Source organism: Rutidosis leptorrhynchoides, chromosome 4 (genome assembly GCF_046630445.1).
Source record: "Rutidosis leptorrhynchoides isolate AG116_Rl617_1_P2 chromosome 4, CSIRO_AGI_Rlap_v1, whole genome shotgun sequence".
In the NCBI taxonomy this organism is placed as follows: Eukaryota; Viridiplantae; Streptophyta; class Magnoliopsida; order Asterales; family Asteraceae; genus Rutidosis; species Rutidosis leptorrhynchoides.
Window position 1 is genome coordinate 151591712 of NC_092336.1, and position 20512 is coordinate 151612223.

Here is a 20512-nt window from a genome sequence, read left to right on the forward strand (position 1 = left end):
AAGTTTGTATGTATAAAAACAAAAATATAATATGAATTTGGTGTGAAGTTTTAAAATATTAAATTTTTAATTGTATGCATTTTAAATTAAAGTTTGGTGTGAATTTAAAAAACAAAAATTTACTTTATTTCACTAAGTTAAAAATATAATTTTTAAAATTCGTCGTGAGTTGAAAACTAGGTCATTGAACCGAAATTGCTTTACCCGAGGACGGGACGAGAACTTTTATTATCATTATTTTTAATCTTATTGAATTAAAATATGCCAAAAACATTAAAAAATCCAAAAATCTTTGCTTTTAAAACAACGCTTTGAAATGTCAAATTTTTAAAATTTTATTGAGAGATGGACTAGGACAACGATCCGAAACGCCATCACTCCTAAAAAGAAACAAAATTTTAAATAAAATTAATTATTTGTTTTAAAATGTATAAGGTTATATATATATATATATATATATATATATATATATATATATATATATATATATATATATATATATATATATATATATATAATAGAAACAGACCCCATGCGATCGCATGGGGTTCCTTCACAAAAACTATGCGATCGCATGGGGACCAATTTCTGGTCAGAATCAAATACCCAGCGACCTGGTTCTCTGTTTCCACTCCACACACACACAATACACGAACATACTCTCAAAAACACCCCTAAATTCGCCATTTTTTCACCAAATTCAACTAAATTTCATCCTACAATCGGCTCTAATCATGCCTAGGTTCGGATTTTTCAACAAGAAGGTAAAAATTACACCCCTAAACTCTTAAAATTCCTAGTTTTTGTGATATTTACCAATATTTTACCTAATTTGATTTTGTTAATTTCTAGTGTAATTAGAGTTAAATTTGTTAGTATAGTATGCATGTATAACCTAGATTGATGCTATTTAACATGATTTGAAGCCAAAAACTTCAAATTTTTTAGAAATCTAGGGTTTGTGTTCTTGAGCAATTTGGGCCTTTTTGATATAAACAGGTTATGGCCGATTTTTGTCATGAATTATTGCTAAATTAAGTAGTGTAACATGTTTAGGTAGCTAAATGATCCAAACTTTGATCCTAAATATGATTTTTGAGAATTAAAGTGGACTTTTTAGGTCTAAAATTCATGAACTTGATTAATTCGATATAAATGCCATTTGAAACTTGTTTAATTGCTAGTAATGATTATTTTGACTTGTTATTTGAGTTGAATGCTTATGAACTTTGTAAATATTTTCATATATGCTTATTTGAAAAAGTGTAGAATTGTTAAAATTGTGAAAATGTGTATAAGTTTAATTTTGATTGAACATGTTATTGTAATTGTTTTAAGTTGTTATTTTGCTAACACTAATGCATATTTGGATGCACAAATTTTGTGTTTAATGTGTTTTGCAGAGAAATAGCGATACTGATGGTGCTTCATCATCATTCAAGCAACCTGCTCCAGAACCTGAACCAGAAATGCAATATGAGCCACAATATGAACCGGAGCAACAACAGGAACAACAACAACAACCTGATCAACACGTTCCATATTATGATCTGAAACTAGAATATGTTAATACCTACGTAGTATTTCTGATGTATCCAATAGTACAACTCCCAACGATTCATGAAGAACAGTTGCATCCCAATTTGAGATTTGATCGGAGTTGGAGAGATTACTCGACATATCAAAGTAACAAATTCAAACTGGTAACAAAAAATGTAGAAGTGCTGAGGGTAATCGATTGAGAGCCTTTGGAAAGGGTCCAACTAGCTAACTCAGTTAGAAAACATCTGATCCAAAGGTATGGCAGCTCTTATTTTCCCGATTGGGAATGTTTATTCACCATTCGTAGGCCTGTATATAAGGAATGGTGTGTTGAGCTTATGAGTACTATAGCTTTAAATGCGGATGTAGATAGGTTAGATGATAGAAGTTTTCTTAGATTTATACTTAGCCATAGGATGTATAGGATGTCCATGCTGGACATGGCCAGGGCTTTACAGATATATACGCCTGCTGAATTACTATTACCCGATTGTACAAATTTGATTTATCATGGTGAAAAGGTAGATAGGAATTTTGATGCTAACGTCGTCTGGAGGCATATGTTAGATTATAATGTTTTTGCGCGGGCAGGAACACACTCCTACTTACATATTAACAGAGCTGAGCTTCGTATAATTCATAGATTTCTGGCTAACTCGATTACACAGAGAGGTCACAACAAGGAGAAAATTACCTTACATGATTTATTTTACCTTAAGTGTATTCGAGAGCCAAGAGCCTTGTTAATATCCCCTACTGTGTTGGTTTTTATTTATCTAAGATGGTGGAAGGAATACAGGACGGGAGAGTAATAGGAGGAGGTATTTTTGTTACTCTCATTGAAGAGTATTTGGGTGTAGATAGGGATCAAGGGGGTCCACTTTTGGTATGTAGGGAACAGGTTGAGCCTTTAGGATTGAGGGTCTATCAGGGTGCTAAGGTATTAAAGAGCAGACGCAATCAGGCAGTACCATATGATGGTAATCATCCACAGGTAGAGAGAGGTTCAGATGAGGAAATGGAGGAAGCAGATGACATTAGGGATGTTATTAGAGAGGCTATGACTGACGTCTACCAGCGTATAGATGAGGTAGAAATAACAAACGAGGATAGACATAGACGGTACGAGCAGTGGCAAGCCCGGAATGAGTACGAGCATTCCAGGCAACGACAGCATGATAGATGGCACTATCATCAGCAACAGATCATGAGCCGGCTATCACCTCAGGATCACTACGTACCGACCCGACCTGCTTACTATCCTCCACACCAGCCAGATATGAGACCACCATTTACTCTCTACGACCCTAACTAGGCCTATCAGTACACCTATCACCAACCATGGAACCCGACCGACGACATGAACTAGAACCCCTATCCAGATTGATATAGTTCCCGTTTGTGATTTCTATGATTTTTATCTTTTATTATTTTTATTTATGTTTAAACATATAATATTATGATATTTTTATTGTTATGTTTAATATTTTTATTATGTTGTACTAATATTTCATATTTGATTTGAAAGTGGGATGTTAAGTCCCATTTCAAATTACCATGCATGTTATTATTTGTATGTATGTATATTGTCAATTGTACATAACAGGGTAAAACAGCGCATTTTCAAAGACTGACATTAAGTTCAGCAAAAGCTACTAATTTTAACGACAAAACGAAAAACAAATGTGATGTAACAACAAGACGGAATGAACAAATGATGTGCACCATTTATCATTCAACAAACAAACTCCAATATGTTTGGAAACTTTGGTAAAATTTAGTCATTTTTCTACGCTAATCACCCTCAATAATTTAAATTGTTACTGATTTTTTGCAAATGAGGGCATTGCAAGATCTTAAGTGTGGGAAGGGGTTAAATTCTTTTGGATTTTTAAAATTTGTAACTTATACACTTGGTTACCATTAAAAATACTAGTAACGCAGTAGTTGTATTAGAATCTAGTGCTCTCTGATAATAAAGAACATCGCTAGTCTTATATACTGACTACTCAATTCTAGTAAATTTTTTCAAAATTTTCCAATAAATGAACTCAAAATCATGTTTATACATATTTATGAACGATAAAACTAGGTGTTAACACCGAAATTATTGTTACCTCGGAAAGGACATAAATTGAGAAACAACTCAAAATGTTAGAATTCATTTAAAATGGAATAGCGGACAATAAAAAGGCAAAGAAAGAAAAATAAAAGCCAAGTGTGGGAAAAATTTACCAAGTTATTTAAAACATATATCACATATTTTTATACAAATAACTGAAGATACTTTTGTTTTGGACAATTTTATCAGTTTTACCCAATTTCTTATAATATATTTGAAAGAAAGATGGATCTACATGATGAATCAATTCCATCATTAAAAGGAAGTAAAGTCTTCCGAAAAAGAAATGCGCTTCTTGATTTAGGTCAGGAAGTTGTCGTCCAGACCAGTTGTAGAGTCTACGAAAAACCTTGAAAAGTTTTCTCGAAAATCAGCTGGAAATCCACGGACCTCAGCATCAAATAGGGTCGCCAAGTGGTTAGAGTTATCCTATCCATGAGAGGATCTGTCTCGTAAAATGGGGAGGGCACCGTGCAAATTAGCTTGATAAGACTAATGAATCAGACTCCCAGAAAGGATAATCTCCTTAAAGATTAAAAATCAGCTTTTAAGCCTGATATTACTCAATCCTAGAGATTGACTTTTAAAGATCGAGAATTACAAACTCATGGAATTCGATGATATCTAAACTCGAGCTTGAACGAGAAAATATTTTGATCAAAATTACAAACCGATTTGTTTTCTGAAAACCCATTTTCAATGCGTTCATTACCATTGAACGTAAAATCCTAGGAATTCACCTGGAATTCATTAGGTCACCTGAACCAAATCGGGTGTCAACCGTAAGAACGGTGGTTGCATAGCATGGTCGAAGACAGGACCTTGTGTTAGACCGAAAAACTATAGGGTGATCTTTACTATTGCTCCTACAAAGGATAGTAATTGTATCCGACACGTTATAGACCATAATCAAAAGCATGTCACGGGACATTGCCTTAAAAGTTGCTTGTTCAACGCTTTCCTTTACAACCGGACGGTAGTTCTCCGAAAGGTAATATACGGAGCAAGTATACTGGACGTGTTGCTTTCCCAATACAAGGTTAGCAAGTGGGTGACACAAAACCGCAAGTTTTGAGCTAAAATTTTCAAATCTGAAATCCACCAAACCCACAAAACAATTTTCAAACACCGGTGAAGGGTTATTTCGGAAAACTTATCTAGGGTAAAAGCTAGATTTAATTTTCAAAAGATCAAATGTTTTTATAAAGATCCAATTTACTTAAGGATCTAAATTTTCATAGTCATGTGGGACTATAAACCACAACGTTACTATCTATGTTTATACTGCCAAATTGAAATCACTGATGTACAAAGTGTGAAGAATAAAGAAGTGATTCTAGTATTTTTATTTCAAGACTATATTGCTTGAGGACAAGCAACGCTCAAGTGTGGGAATATTTGATAATGCTAAAAACGAACATATATTTCATAGCATTATCCCTCAAGAAAGACAAGCTTTTAGTTGCAATTGTTATATTTACAAGTGATATTCGTTTAAATAATAAAAGGTGAAGACAAAAGACAGATTCGACGAATTGAAGACGCAAACGACCAAAAAGTTCAAAAGTACAAAGTACAATCAAAGTGGTTCAAATTATTGATGAGAAACGTCTCAAAATTACAAGAGTACGAGCCGCAAAACGCAAAATACAAGATATTAAATTGTACGTAAGGACGTTCGAAAATCCGGAACCGGGACCAAAGTCAACTTTCAACGCGCGACGCAACGGAGTGAAAATTATAAGTTAACTATGCACATAAATATAATATAATATATAAATAATTCTTAAAATTATTTATATATTATATATATTTAATAAAACCTTCGGCAAGAAGAAAACAACAACATGTGAGCTATCCCAGCTGGCCATGCGATCGCATGGCCAGGAAGAAGAAAATCCATGCGATCGCATGGTCCTAAATTTTGGGTCAGGTCCTATAAATTTCGCAGTTTTGGTCGAACAAAAACACATATTTTCTCTTCTCTATCTATCAACGTATATATATATATATATATATATATATATATATATATATATATATATATATATATATATATATATATATATATATATATATATATATTATAATTTTAATTTTAATTTTAATTTTAATAATAATAAGGGAATGTTAGCGAATGTTGTAAGGGTGTAAGTCGAAATTCTGTCCGTGTAACGCTACGCTATTATTAATCATTGTAAGTTATGTTCAACCTTTTTAAATTAATGTCTCGTAGCTAAGTTATTATTATGCTTATTTAAGCCGAAGTAATCATGATGTTGGGCTAAATATTAAAGACGGGGTAATTGGGCTTTGTACCATAATTGGGGTTTGGACAAAAGAACGACACTTGTGAAAATTAGACTATGGGCTATTAATGGGCTTTATATTTGTTTAATTAAATGATAGTTTGTTAATTTAATATAAAGATTTACAATTGGACGTACCTATAAATAACCACATACACTCGATCGGACACGATGGGCGGGATATTTATAAGTACTAATAATCGTTCATTTAACCGGACACGGGAATGGATTAATAGTTAATGGACTTATTAAAACAGGGGTGAATTATATACAAGGACACTTGGTGTAATTATAGTTTAAGTCCCCAATTAGTTGGAATATTTGACTTCGGATATAATGATAATTTGACGAGGACACCCGTACTTTATATTTATGACTGATGGACTGTTATGGACAAAAACCAGACGGACATATTGAATAATCCAGGACAAAGGGCAATTAACCCATGGTAATAAACTAAAATCAACACGTCAAACATCATGATTACGGAAGTTTAAATAAGCATAATTCCTTTATTTCATATTTAATTGCACTTTTAATTATCGCACTTTAATTTATTGTCATTTTAATTATCGTACTTTTTAATTATCGCAATTTAATTTATTTTCATTTTATTTATCGCACTTTAATTTATCGCATTTTAATTATTGTTATTTACTTTACGCTTTAAATTAAAGTTATATTTATTATTTTACATTAGGTTTTAACTGCGACTTAAGTTTTAAATCGACAAATCTGTCATTAAACGGTAAAAACCCCCTTTTATAATAATAATACTACTTATATATATTTTTAATACTTTTACAAATATAGCGTTAAACTTGGCTAAGTTCCCTGTGGACGAACCGGACTTACTAAAAACTACACTACGGTACGATTAGGTACACTGCCTATAAGTGTTGTAGCAAGGTTTAGGTATATCCACTCTATAAATAAATAAATAACTTGTGTAAAATTGTATCGAATTTAATAGTATTTTCTTGTAAAATTTAATAGTATTTTATACCTCTTCGCTTTAACATCAGAACGAGCGGATGAATAAGGTTTAGAATTTTAGATAGAATATAATCATGGCTAGATATTCAGGAAATGAGGGTGAAAATGGTGTTTCGAATTAGTTCGCCGGTGAGTGTTTCAGGTTCATCGCCAAGAGAAATTTGGTTGATGTAAAGTATCGCCTTCTTCTCGTCTCCATTGATTAAATCGACTACGAACTCATCAGATGAATTGGGGGTGGATGATTGGTTGATTCATTCTGGTGACACTGCTTTCGGAGCTTAGGTGAAACTCCATATCGGAATAGCTGTCGGAATCCGAGGAATTCGAACTGATTGAGAGATTCATCTCGTACGATCAGATGAAGGATTTTCGATAAGAAATAGATTATAGGATGTAGATTAGTACCCTGCAATACATAATTTACATATGCATATATAATACTAAAATCCCATAAGTTACGGAGGAATCTACGGAAGCTGTCAGGCAAAAGTAACAGTAACAGATACGCTAAGATACGAATTTTGTCTATACACTATTCATGCAATCATTGCAGTAAGATGTGTCTAGACTAAGAGTGATAAGCAGGTAATTTCCTAAGGATGATAAGCAGATGATTTCCGACTAGAAATGATAAGCAAAACTTTTGACATGCAGACACGGTCGAAGTCCAGACTCACTAATGTATCTAAACAAATATCAGTGAGACACACTAATCCTAATCCATTTGGACGAATACAATACATTTGGTTACATCGCGAGGTACTTGACCTCTATATGATACATTTTACAAACATTGCATTCGTTTTTAAAAGACAAACTTTCATTACATCGACAGTTGACGGCATGCATACCATTTCATAATATAACCAACTATAATTGTCTTAGTAATAATCTTGATGAACTCGACGACTCGAATGCAACGTCTTTTGAAATATGTCATGAATGACTCCGAGTAATATCTCTAATATGAGCAAATACACAGCGGAAGATTTCTTTCATACTTGAGAATAAACATGCTTTCAAGTGTCAACCAAAAGGTTGGTGAGTTCATTAGTTTATCATAATCAATCATTTTCATTATTTTAATAGACCACAAGATTTTCATTTTCAGTTCTCATAAATATACATCCCATGCATAGAGACAAAAATATCATTCATATGGTGAACACTTGGTAACCGACATTAACAAGATGCATATAAGAATATCCCCTATCATTCCGGGAAATCCTTCGGACATGATATAAAACGAATTCGAAGTACTAAAGCATCTGGTACTTTGGATGGGGTTCGTTAGGCCCAATAGATCTATCTTTAGGATTCGCGTCAATTAGTAGATATGTTTACTAATTCTTAGGTTACCAAGCAAAAGGGGCATATTCGGCTTCGATCATTCACCCATATAATGTAGTTTTGATTACATGTGTCTATTTCGTAAAACATTTATAAAAATTTCGCATGTATTCTCAGCCCAAAATATAAAGGGTAAAAAGGCAAATGAAACTCACCATACTGTATTTTATAGTAAAAATACATATGACGACATTGAACAACTGAACAATGCAAGGTTAGCCTCGGATTCACGAACCTATATCATATATATATATATATATATATATATATATATATATATATATATATATATATATATATATATATATATATATATATATATATATATATATATATATATATATATAAACACATATAATGGTAATCAAACGAAATATATATAAATTTATTAGTTATATACTTTTTATATTAATAATATATATATGCTTCATATATTTATTTTGTTATATGAAATATTACTTTTCGATTTGTTATATGTATTAGATATATTTTTATATATGTATATATCATTTGTTTGTTAAAAATAGTAATTTTAGTAATACTACAATAAAAATGATAATAATCATAAGACTTAATATTACTAAATAATTATATTAATGATATTAATAATGATACTTATAATAATGATTTTAGTAATTACATATTATTAACACTTTTTATAATATAAATACTCATACTTATAATGATAATAATAATAATAACAATGATTATGATACTTATAATGATAAGTGTATTACTAATAATAATTATAATACTAGTAATAATACTAATAATAATAGTCATAATAATAATGTTACTAATAATAATAATACTTATCATAACAGATACAATAATATTAATAATAATTAGTATTAACAATAATAATAATAATAATAATAATAATAATAATAATAATAATAATAATAATAATAATAATAATAATAATAATAATAATAATAAAAGAGTTCAACCTTTAAAAGGCTTTTCTAAAAAGAAACTGCTCCAGTCGAGACTCGAACCCGTGACCTCTCGTTACATGCAAACACCCATAACCACTCCACCGTTTCTTCTTTTACGTTTTATCTCCTGGATTAGTTCTGAAATGTCCCGTTCATATTGATTATAAATGTTCTATATTAATTTATTTCGTTGCGAGGTTTTGACCTCTATATGAGACGTTTTTCAAAGACTGCATTCATTTTTAAAACAACCATAACCTTTATTTTATCAATAAAGGTTTCAAAAGCATTACGTAGATTATCAAATAATGATAATCTAAAATATATTGTTTACACACGACCATTACATAATGGTTTACAATTGAAATATATTACATCGACATATGTTTCTTAAATGCAGTTTTTACACAATATCATACAAACATGGACTCCAAATCTTGTCCTTATTTTAGTATGCAACGGCGGAAGCTCTTAGTATTCACCTGAGAATAAACATGCTTTAAACATCAACAAAAATATTGGTGAGGTATAGGTTTAACCTATATATATATATATATATATATCAAATCATAACAATAGACCACAAGATTTCATATTTCAATACACATCCCATACATAGAGATAAAAATCATTTATATGGTGAACACCTGGTAACCGACATTAACAAGATGCATATATAAGAATATCCCCATCATTCCGGGACACCCTTCGGATATGATATAAATTTCGAAGTACTAAAGCATCCGGTACTTTAGATGGGGTTTGTTAGGCCCAATAGATCTATCTTTAGGATTCGCGTCAATTAGGGTGTCTGTTCCCTAATTCTTAGATTACCAGACTTAATAAAAAGGGGCATATTCGATTTCGATAATTCAACCATAGAATGTAGTTTCACGTACTTGTGTCTATTTTGTAAATCATTTATAAAACCTGCATGTATTCTCATCCCAAAAATATTAGATTTTAAAAGTGGGACTATAACTCACTTTCACAGATTTTTACTTCGTCGGGAAGTAAGACTTGGCCACTGGTCGATTCACGAACCTATAACAAATATGTACATATATATCAAAGTATATTCAAAATATATTTACAACACTTTTAATACATTTTGATGTTTTAAGTTTATTAAGTCAGCTGTCCTCGTTAGTAACCTACAACTAGTTGTCCAACGTTAGATGTACAGAAAAAAATTGATATATATTATCTTGAATCAATCCACGACCCAGTGTATACACATCTCAGGCTAGATCACAACTCAAAGTATATATATTTTTGGAATCAACCTCAACCCTGTATAGCTAACTCCCACGTTATTGCATATAGAGTGTCTATGGTTGTTCCAAATAATATATACACATGGGTCGATATGATATGTCAAAACATTTGCATACGTGTCTATGGTATCCCAAGATTAGATAATATATTAGAATACATGTATAAAACAATATAAGTTAGCTAGGATATGATTAATATAGATTTGTTACCAATTTTCACGTTGCTACAACAAGAAAAATTATCCAATCTTGTTTTACCCATAACTTCTTCATTTTAAATCCGTTTTGAGTGAATCAAATTGCTATGGTTTCATATTGAACTCTATTTTATGAATCTAAACATAAAAAGTATAGGTTTATAGTCAGAAATATAAGTTACAAGTCATTTTTGTAAAGGTAGTCATTTCAGTCTAAAGAACGACGTCTAGATGACCATTTTAGAAAATATACTTCCACTTTGAGTTTAATCATGATTTTTGGATACAGTTTCATGTTCATAAGAAAAATCATTTTCCCAGAAGAACAACTTTTAAATCAAAGTTTATCATAGTTTTTAATTAACTAACCCAAAACAGCCCGCGGTGTTACTACGACGGCGTATGTCCGGTTTTACAGTGTTCTTCGTGTTTCCAGGTTTTAAATCATTAAGTTAGCATATCATATAGATATAGAACATGTGTTTAGTTGATTTTAAAAGTCAAGTTAGAAGAATTAACTTTTGTTTGCGAACAAGTTTAGAATTAACTAAACTATGTTCTAGTGATTACAAGTTTAAACCTTCGAATAAGATAGCTTTATATATATGAATCGAATGATGTTATGAACATCATTACTACCTCAAGTTTTCTGGATAAAGCTACTGGAAATGAGAAAAATGGATCTAGCTTTAAAGGATCCTTGGATGGCTTGAAAGTTCTTGAAGCAGAATCATGACACGAAAACAAGTTCAAGTAAGATTTCCACTCGAAATAAGATTGTTATAGTTACAGAAATTGAATCAAAGTTTGAATATGAGTATTACCTTGTATTAGAAAGATATCTTACTATAAATAAGAAAGATTTATTGAGGTTGGATGATCACTCTACAAGATTGGAAGTAAGCTAGCAAACTTGGAAGTATTCTTGATTTTATGAAACTAGAACTTGTAGAATTTATGAAGAACACTTAGAACTTGAAGATAGAACTTGAGAGAGATAAATTAGATGAAGAAAATTGAAGAATTAAAGTGTTTGTAGGTGTTTTTGATCGTTGGTGTATGGATTAGATATATAGGATATGTAATTTTGTTTTCATGTAAATAAGTCATGAATGATTACTCATATTTTTTTAATTTTATGAGATATTTAATGCTAGTTGCCAAATGATGGTTCCCACATGTGTTAAGTGACTCACATGGGCTACTAATAGCTGATCATTTTAGTGTATATACCAATAGTACATACATCTAAAAGCTGTGTATTGTACAAGTACGAATACTGGTGCATACGAGTAGAATTGTTGATGAAACTGAACGAGGATGTAATTGTAAGCATTTTTGTTAAGTAGAAGTATTTTTATAAGTGTCTTGAAGTCTTTAAAAAGTGTATGAATTCATATTAAAACACTACATGTATATACATTTTAACTGAGTCGTTAAGTCATCGTTAGTCGTTACATGTAAGTGTTGTTTTGAAACCTTTAGGTTAACGATCTTGTTAAATGTTGTTAACCCATTGTTTATTAAATCAAATGAGATTTTAAATTATTACATTATCATGATATCATGATGTATTAATATATCTTAATATGATATATATACATTAAATGTCGTTACAACGATAATCGTTACATATATGTCTCGTTTCAAAATCATTAAGTTAGTAGTCTTGTTTTTACATATATAGTTCATTGCTAATATACTTAATGATATGTTTACTTATCATAATATCATGTTAACTACATATATATCCATATATATGTCATCATATAGTTTTTACAAGTTTTAACGTTCGTGAATCGCCGATCAACTTGGGTGGTCAATTGTCTTATATGAAACCTATTTCAATTAATCAAGTCTTAACAAGTTTGATTGCTTAACATGTTGGAAACACTTAATCATGTAAATAACAATTTCATTTAATATATATATAAACATGGAAAATTTCGGGTCACTACAGTACCTACCCGTTAAATAAATTTCGTCCCGAAATTTTAAGCAGTTGGAGGTGTTGACGTATCTTCTGGAAATAAATGCGGGTATTTCTTCTTCATCTGATCTTCTCATTCCCAGGTGAACTCGGGCCCTCTACAAGCATTCCATCGAACCTTAACAATTGGTATCTTGTTTTGCTTAAGTCTTTTAACCTCACGATCCATTATTTCGACGGGTTCTTCGATGAATTGAAGTTTTTTGTTGATTTGGATTTCATCTAACGGAATAGTGAGATCTTCTTTAGCAAAACATTTCTTCAAATTTGAGACGTGGAAAGTGTTATGTACAGCCGCGAGTTGTTGAGGTAACTCAAGTCGGTAAGCTACTGGTCCGACACGATCAATAATCTTGAATGGTCCAATATACCTTGGATTTAATTTCCCTCATTTACCAAATCGAACAACACCTTTCCAAGGTGCAACCTTAAGCATGACCATCTCTCCAATTTCAAATTCTATATCTTTTCTTTTAATGTCGGCATAGCTCTTTTGTCGACTTTGGGCGGTTTTCAACCGTTGTTGAATTTTCAACCATAAAGTGCTTCAAACGGCGCCATCTCAATGCTTGAATGGTAGCTGTTGTTGTAGGAAAATTCTGCTAACGGTAGATGTCAATCCTAACTGTTTTCGAAATCAATAACACAAGCTCGTAGCATGTCTTCAAGCGTTTGTATCGTCCTTTCGCTCTGCCCATCAGTTTGTGGATGATAGGTAGTACTCATGTCTAGACGAGTTCCCAATGCTTCCTGTAATGTCTGCCAGAATCTTGAAATAAATCTGCCATCCCTATCAGAGATAATAGAGATTGGTATTCCATGTCTGGAGACGACTTCCTTCAAATACAGTCTTGCTAACTTCTCCATCTTGTCATCTTCTCTTATTGGCAGGAAGTGTGCTAATTTGGTGAGATGATCAATTATTACCCAAATAGTATCAAAACCACTTGCAGTCCTTGGCAATTTAGTGATGAAATCCATGGTAATGTTTTCCCATTTCTATTCCGGGATTTCAGGTTGTTGTAGTAGACCTGATGGTTTCTGATGTTCAGCTTTGACCTTAGAACACGTCAAACATTCTCCTACATATTTAGCAATATCGGCTTTCATACCTGGCCACCAAAAATGTTTCTTAAGATCCTTGTACATCTTCCCCGTTCCAGGATGTATTGAGTATCTGGTTTTATGAGCTTCTCTAAGTACCATTTCTCTCATATCTCTAAATTTTGGTACCCAAATTCTTTCAGCCCTATACCGGGTGCCGTCTTCCCGAATATTAAGATGCTTCTCCGATCCTTTGGGTATTTCATCCTTTAAATTTCCCTCATTTAAAACTCCTTGTTGCGCCTCCTTTATTTGAGTAGTAAGGTTAGTGTGAATCATTATATTCATAGATTTTACTCGAATGGGTTCTCTGTCCTTTCTGCTCAAGGCGTCGGCTACCACATTTGCCTTCCCCGGGTGGTAACGAATTTCAAAGTCGTAATCATTCAACAATTCAATCCACCTACGCTGCCTCATATTCAGTTGTTTCTGATTAAATATGTGTTGAAGACTTTTGTGGTCGGTATATATAATACTTTTGACCCCATATAAGTAGTGCCTCCAAGTCTTTAATGCAAAAACAACCGAGCCTAATTCCAAATCATGCGTCGTATAATTTTGTTTGTGAATCTTTAATTGTCTAGACGCATAAGCAATCACCTTCGATCGTTGCATTAATACACAACCGAGACCTTGCTTTGATGCGTCACAATAAATCACAAAATCATCATTCCCTTCAGGCAATGACAATATAGGTGTCGTAGTTAGCTTTTTCTTCAATAATTGAAACGCAATCTCTTGTTCATCCTTCCATTCAAATTTCTTCCCTTTATGCGTTAATGCAGTCAAGGGTTTTGCTATTTTAGAGAAATCTTGGATGAATCTTCTGTAGTAACCAGCCAATCCTAAAAATTGACGTATATGCTTCGGAGTTTTTGGGGTTTCCCACTTTTCAACGGTTTCGATCTTTGTCGGGTCCACCTGGATACCTTCTTTGTTCACTATGTGACCGAGGAATTGAACTTCTTCCAACCAAAATGCACACTTTGAAAACTTAGCATACATTTTTTCTTTCCTCAATACTTCTAGCACTTTTCTCAAATGTTCGTCGTGCTCTTGATCATTCTTTGAGTAAATAAGTATGTCATCGATGAAAACAATGACAAACTTGTCAAGATATGGCCCACACACTCGGTTCATAAGGTCCATGAACACAGCTGGTGCGTTAGTCAATCCAAATGGCATAACCATAAACTCGTAATGACCATAACGCATCCTAAAAGCAGTTTTTGGAATATCATCCTCCTTTACTCGCATTTGATGATATCCAAAATGTAAATCGATCTTCGAATAAACTGACGATCCTTGTAGTTGATCAAATAAGTCATCAATTCTCGGCAGTGGATAACGGTTTTTGATGGTAAGTTTGTTCAACTCTCTGTAGTCAATACACAACCTAAATGTACCATCCTTCTTCTTGACAAACAAAACAGGAGCTCCCCATGGTGATGTGCTTGGTCGAATGAAATCACGTTCTAATAGTTCTTGCAGTTGGCTTTGCAGTTCTTTCATCTCGTTGGGTGCGAGTCTATAAGGAGCACGAGCTATTGGTGCAGCTCCTGGTACAAGATCTATTTGAAATTCAACAGATCGATGTGGAGGTAGTCCCGATAATTCTTTCGAAAATACATCGGGAAATTCTTTTGCGACGGGAACATCATTGATGCTTTTTTCTTCAGTTTGTACTTTCTCGACGTGTGCTAGAACAGCATAGCAACCTTTTCTTATCAGTTTTTGTGCCTTCAAATTACTAATAAGATGTAGCTTCGTGTTGCCCTTTTCTCCGTACACCATTAAGGGTTCTCCTTCTTCTCGTACAATGCGAATTGCATTTTTATAACATACGATCTCTGCTTTCACCTTCTTCAGCCAGTCCATGCCAACTATTACATCAAAACTCCCTAACTCTACTGGTATCAAATCAATCTTAAATATTTCGCTACCCAGTTTAATTTCTCGATTCCGGCATATATAATCTGCTGAAATTAATTTACCGTTTGCTAATTTGAGTAAAAATTTACTATCCAATGGTGTCAATGGACAACTTAATTTAGCACAAAAATCTCTACTCATATAGCTTCTATCTGCACCCGAATCAAATAAAACGTAAGCAGATTTATTTTCAATAAGAAACGTACCCGCAACAAGCTCCGGGTCTTCCTGTGCCTCTGCCGCATTAATATTGAAAACTCTTCCGCGGCCTTGTCCATTCGTGTTCTCCTGGTTCGGGAAATTTCTAATAATGTGGCCCGGTTTTCCACATTTATAACAAACTACATTGGCATAACTTGCTCCGACACTACTTGCTCCGTCATTACTCGTTCCGACACCATTTGTTCCTTTCGTTCTGTTAACCCCTGGTCCGTAGACCTCACACTTCACCGCGCTTTGACCATTTCTTTTACACTTGTTGCAAAATTTGGTGCAGAACCCCGAGTGATACTTTTCACACCTTTGGCATAGCTGCTTCTGATTGTTGTTGTTGTTGTGGTTGTTATTGTTGTTGGGATGATTGTTGTAGTTGTTGTTGTTGTTGTTGTTGTTGTTGTTGTTGTTGTTGTTGGGCCGTTTGTTGTAGTTGCGATTGATGTTGCGATTGTTGGGATAGTTGTTGCGATTATTGTTGTAATTGCTGTTGTTGTCGTATTGGTGATTCTTATCACTGTTTTCCTTCCACTTTCTTTTAACTTGCTTCACATTGGCCTCTTCAGCCGCCTGTTCTTTAATTCTTTCCTCAATCTGGTTCACTAGTTTGTGAGCCATTCTACATGCCTGTTGTATGGAGGCGGGCTCGTGTGAACTTATATCTTTTTGGATTCTTTCCGATAATCCTTTCACAAACGCGTCGATCTTCTCTTCCTCATCTTCGAACGCTCTCAGACACAATAGGCACAATTATGTGAATCGTCTTTCGTACGTGGTAATATCAAATTCTTGGGTTCGTAACCATCTAAGTTCTATCTTGAGCTTATTGACTTCGATTCTGGGACGGTACTTCTCATTCATCAAGTGCTTGAATGCTGACCACGGTAGTGCGTAAGCATCATCTTGTCCCACTTGCTCTAGATAGGTATTCCACCATGTTAATGCAGTACCTGTGAAGGTATGCGTAGCGTACTTTACTTTGTCCTCTTCAGTACACTTACTTATGGAAAACAGTGATTTGACCTTCTCGGTCCACCGTTTCAATCCGATCGGTCCTTCGGTTCCATCAAATTCCAAAGGTTTGTAGGCAGTGAATTCTTTGTAGGTGCATCCTACACGATTTCTTGCACCGTTAGCTGCATTGCTAGATTCGGAGTTATTGTTGGTATGTAGCGCAGCCTGTACTGCGGCTATGTTTGCAGCAAGAAAGGTACGAAATTCCTCTTCGCTCATATTCATGGTTTGTCGAGTAGTCGGTGCCATTTCCTACAAATAGTCAAATGAAACAAGTTAATCATACAGAATATTAAGAGTAGTCAATAGTATCTCGTAGCATAATATGAACTCATTTATAAAAGCTTTTTCTTCATATTAGCATTTTATAAGTTTAAATTCGGGTAGTACCTACCCGTTAAGTTCATACTTAGTAGCTAATATACAATTCAACTACTACAATTCTATATGAAAAACTGATTATAATAATATTTCGCGTTCAAACTTTTACACAATATTTTACAAACTTACAATACCGCTTATTTTACATATAGCATGAAATATAGCACACAATAACTTTGATACAAGATAGTTGTGAAGATAATTCTAGCTAGTACACAAGTCGTTCAGTAAAGGCAATAAAGACACGTAATTCATACGTCCAGAAACAAGTCATGCATTCTGGTTTTACTAGGACTACTTCCCATCCTTGGTCTTGTGGAACATAACTGTCATGGCCGTTGATAAGACAGCGTGTTGTAACGTCGTCAAAGGGACGAGAGTTACGTAATGTCTAACAGTCCCGTAACAATCTAAAAACCTCATTTCTTACCCCAATTACTGACTTCGTCACTTGTGGGAATGTTTTGTTTAATAGTTGTAGCCCGATGTTCTTTTTCTCACTTTGGTGAAAAGCGAACATTACTAACCCGTAAGCATAACATGCTTCTTTATGTTGCATGTTAGCCGCTTTTTCTAAATCACGAAGTCCTATATTCGGATATATTGAGTAAAAATAATTTCTTAACCCGTTGCGTAAAATAGCATTTGGGTTCCCCGCAATATATGCGTCAAAGTAAACACATCGTAACTTATGGATTTCCCAATGTGATATCTCCCATCTTTCGAACGAAAGCCTTTTATAAACTTAGGCATTCTTGGAACGTTCTTCGAATATCTTACAAACTGATCTCGCCTTAAATAGTTGTGCCGAGGAATTCTGACCGACTCTAGACAAGATTTCATCAATCATGTCTCCGGGTAGGTCTCTTAAAATATTGGGTTGTCTATCCATTTTGTGTTTTTAAACTGTAAAATAGACAAGAGTTAGATTCATAAAAAAAATACTTATTAATACAAGCAATTTTTACATATATCATAAAGCATAAGCACACTATATTACATATATTACACCACATGAATACAACTATCTTATTCCGACTCGCTCGTTTCTTCTTCTTTGGTTTTGGTTCGTTTTGTCAAGTTTCTAGGGATATATGATGTTCCCCTAATATGAGCCGTCATTTTCCACATTGGTTTAGAAAAACCTGGTGTTTTAGAGGTTCCCGGGTTATTATCACAACTTAAGAAATACGAGTGTTGACGATACATATAAAGTTCATCGGGTTTGGAATCAAATTTCTCTATTTTTATGCCCTTTCCCTTATTGTTCTCTTTTGCCTTATTAAATTGTGTTGGGGTAATTTATTTAACATCATCGGAATCCTTGTCGGGATCCGATTCATCGGAGAATTGGTAATTCTCCCAATACTTTGCTTCCTTGGCGGAAACACCATTGACCATAATTAACTTTGGTCGGTTGGTTGAGGATTTTCTTGTACTTAACCATTTTATTATTTCCCCCACTGGTTCTATTTCTTCTTCCGATTCCGATTCTTCTTTCGGTTCCGATTCTTCTTCCGGTTCCGACTCTTCTTCCGATTCCTCTTCGGGAACTTGTGAATCCGTTCACGAATCATTCCAATTTACATTTGAATCTTCATTATTATTAGGTGAGACAATGGGACTTGTTCTAGAGGTAGACATCTATCACATAATATCAAACAAATTAAGAGATTAATATATCACATAATACTCACAAGTTAAAAATATATAGTTTCCAACAAAATTTGTTAAGCAATCATTTTTCAAGTAAACACGGTCGATGTCGACACTCACTAATGCATCCTAACAAACTCGATAAGACACACTAAGGCAAAATTTTGGTTCTCTAAGACCAACGCTCGGATACCAACTGAAATGTCCCGTTCATATTGATTATAAACGTTCCATATTAATTAATTTCGTTGCGAGGTTTTGACCTCTATATGAGACGTTTTTCAAAGACTGCATTCATTTTTAAAACAACCATAACCTTTATTTTATCAATAAAGGTTTCAAAGGCATTACGTAGATTATCAAATAATGATAATCTAAAATATATTGTTTACACACGACCATTACATAATGGTTTACAATAGAAATATATTACATCGACATATGTTTCTTAAATGCAGTTTTTACACAATATCATACAAACATGGACTCCAAATCTTGTCCTTATTTTAGTATGCAACAGCAGAAGCTCTTAGTATTCACCTGAGAATAAACATGCTTTAAACGTCAACAAAAATGTTGGTGAGTTATAGGTTTAACCTATATATATATATATATCAAATCGTAACAATAGACCACAAGATTTCATATTTCAATATACATCCCATACATAGAGATAAAAATCATTCATATGGTGAACACCTGGTAACCGACATTAACAAGATGCATATATAAGAATATCCCCATCATTCCGGGACACCCTTCGGATATGATATAAATTTCGAAGTACTAAAGCATCCGGTACTTTGGATGTGGTTTGTTAGGCCCAATAGATCTATCTTTAGGATTCGCGTCAATTAGGGTGTCTGTTCCCTAATTGTTAGATTACCAGACTTAATAAAAAGGGGCATATTTGATTTCAATAATTCAACCATAGAATGTAGTTTCACGTACTTGTGTCTATTTTGTAAATCATTTATAAAACCTGCATGTATTCTCATCCCAAAAATATTAGATTTTAAAAGTGGGACTATAACTCACTTTCACAGATTTTTACTTCGTCGGGAAGTAAGACTTAGCCACTGGTCGATTCACGAACCTATAACAAATATGTACATATATATCAAAGTATATTCAAAATATATTTACAACACTTTTAATACATTTTGATGTTTTAAGTTTATTAAGTCAGCTGTCCTCGTTAGTAACCTACAACTAGTTGTCCAACGTTAGATGTACAGAAAAAAATTGATATATATTATCTTGAATCAATCCACGACCCAGTGTATACCCGTCTCAGGCTAGATCACAACTCAAAGTATATATATTTTTGGAATCAACCTCAACCCTGTATAGCTAACTCCCACATTACTGCATATAGAGTGTCTATGGTTGTTCCAAATAATATATACACATGGGTCGATATGATATGTCAAAACATTTGCATACGTGTCTATGGTATTCCAAGATTATATAATATATTAGAATATA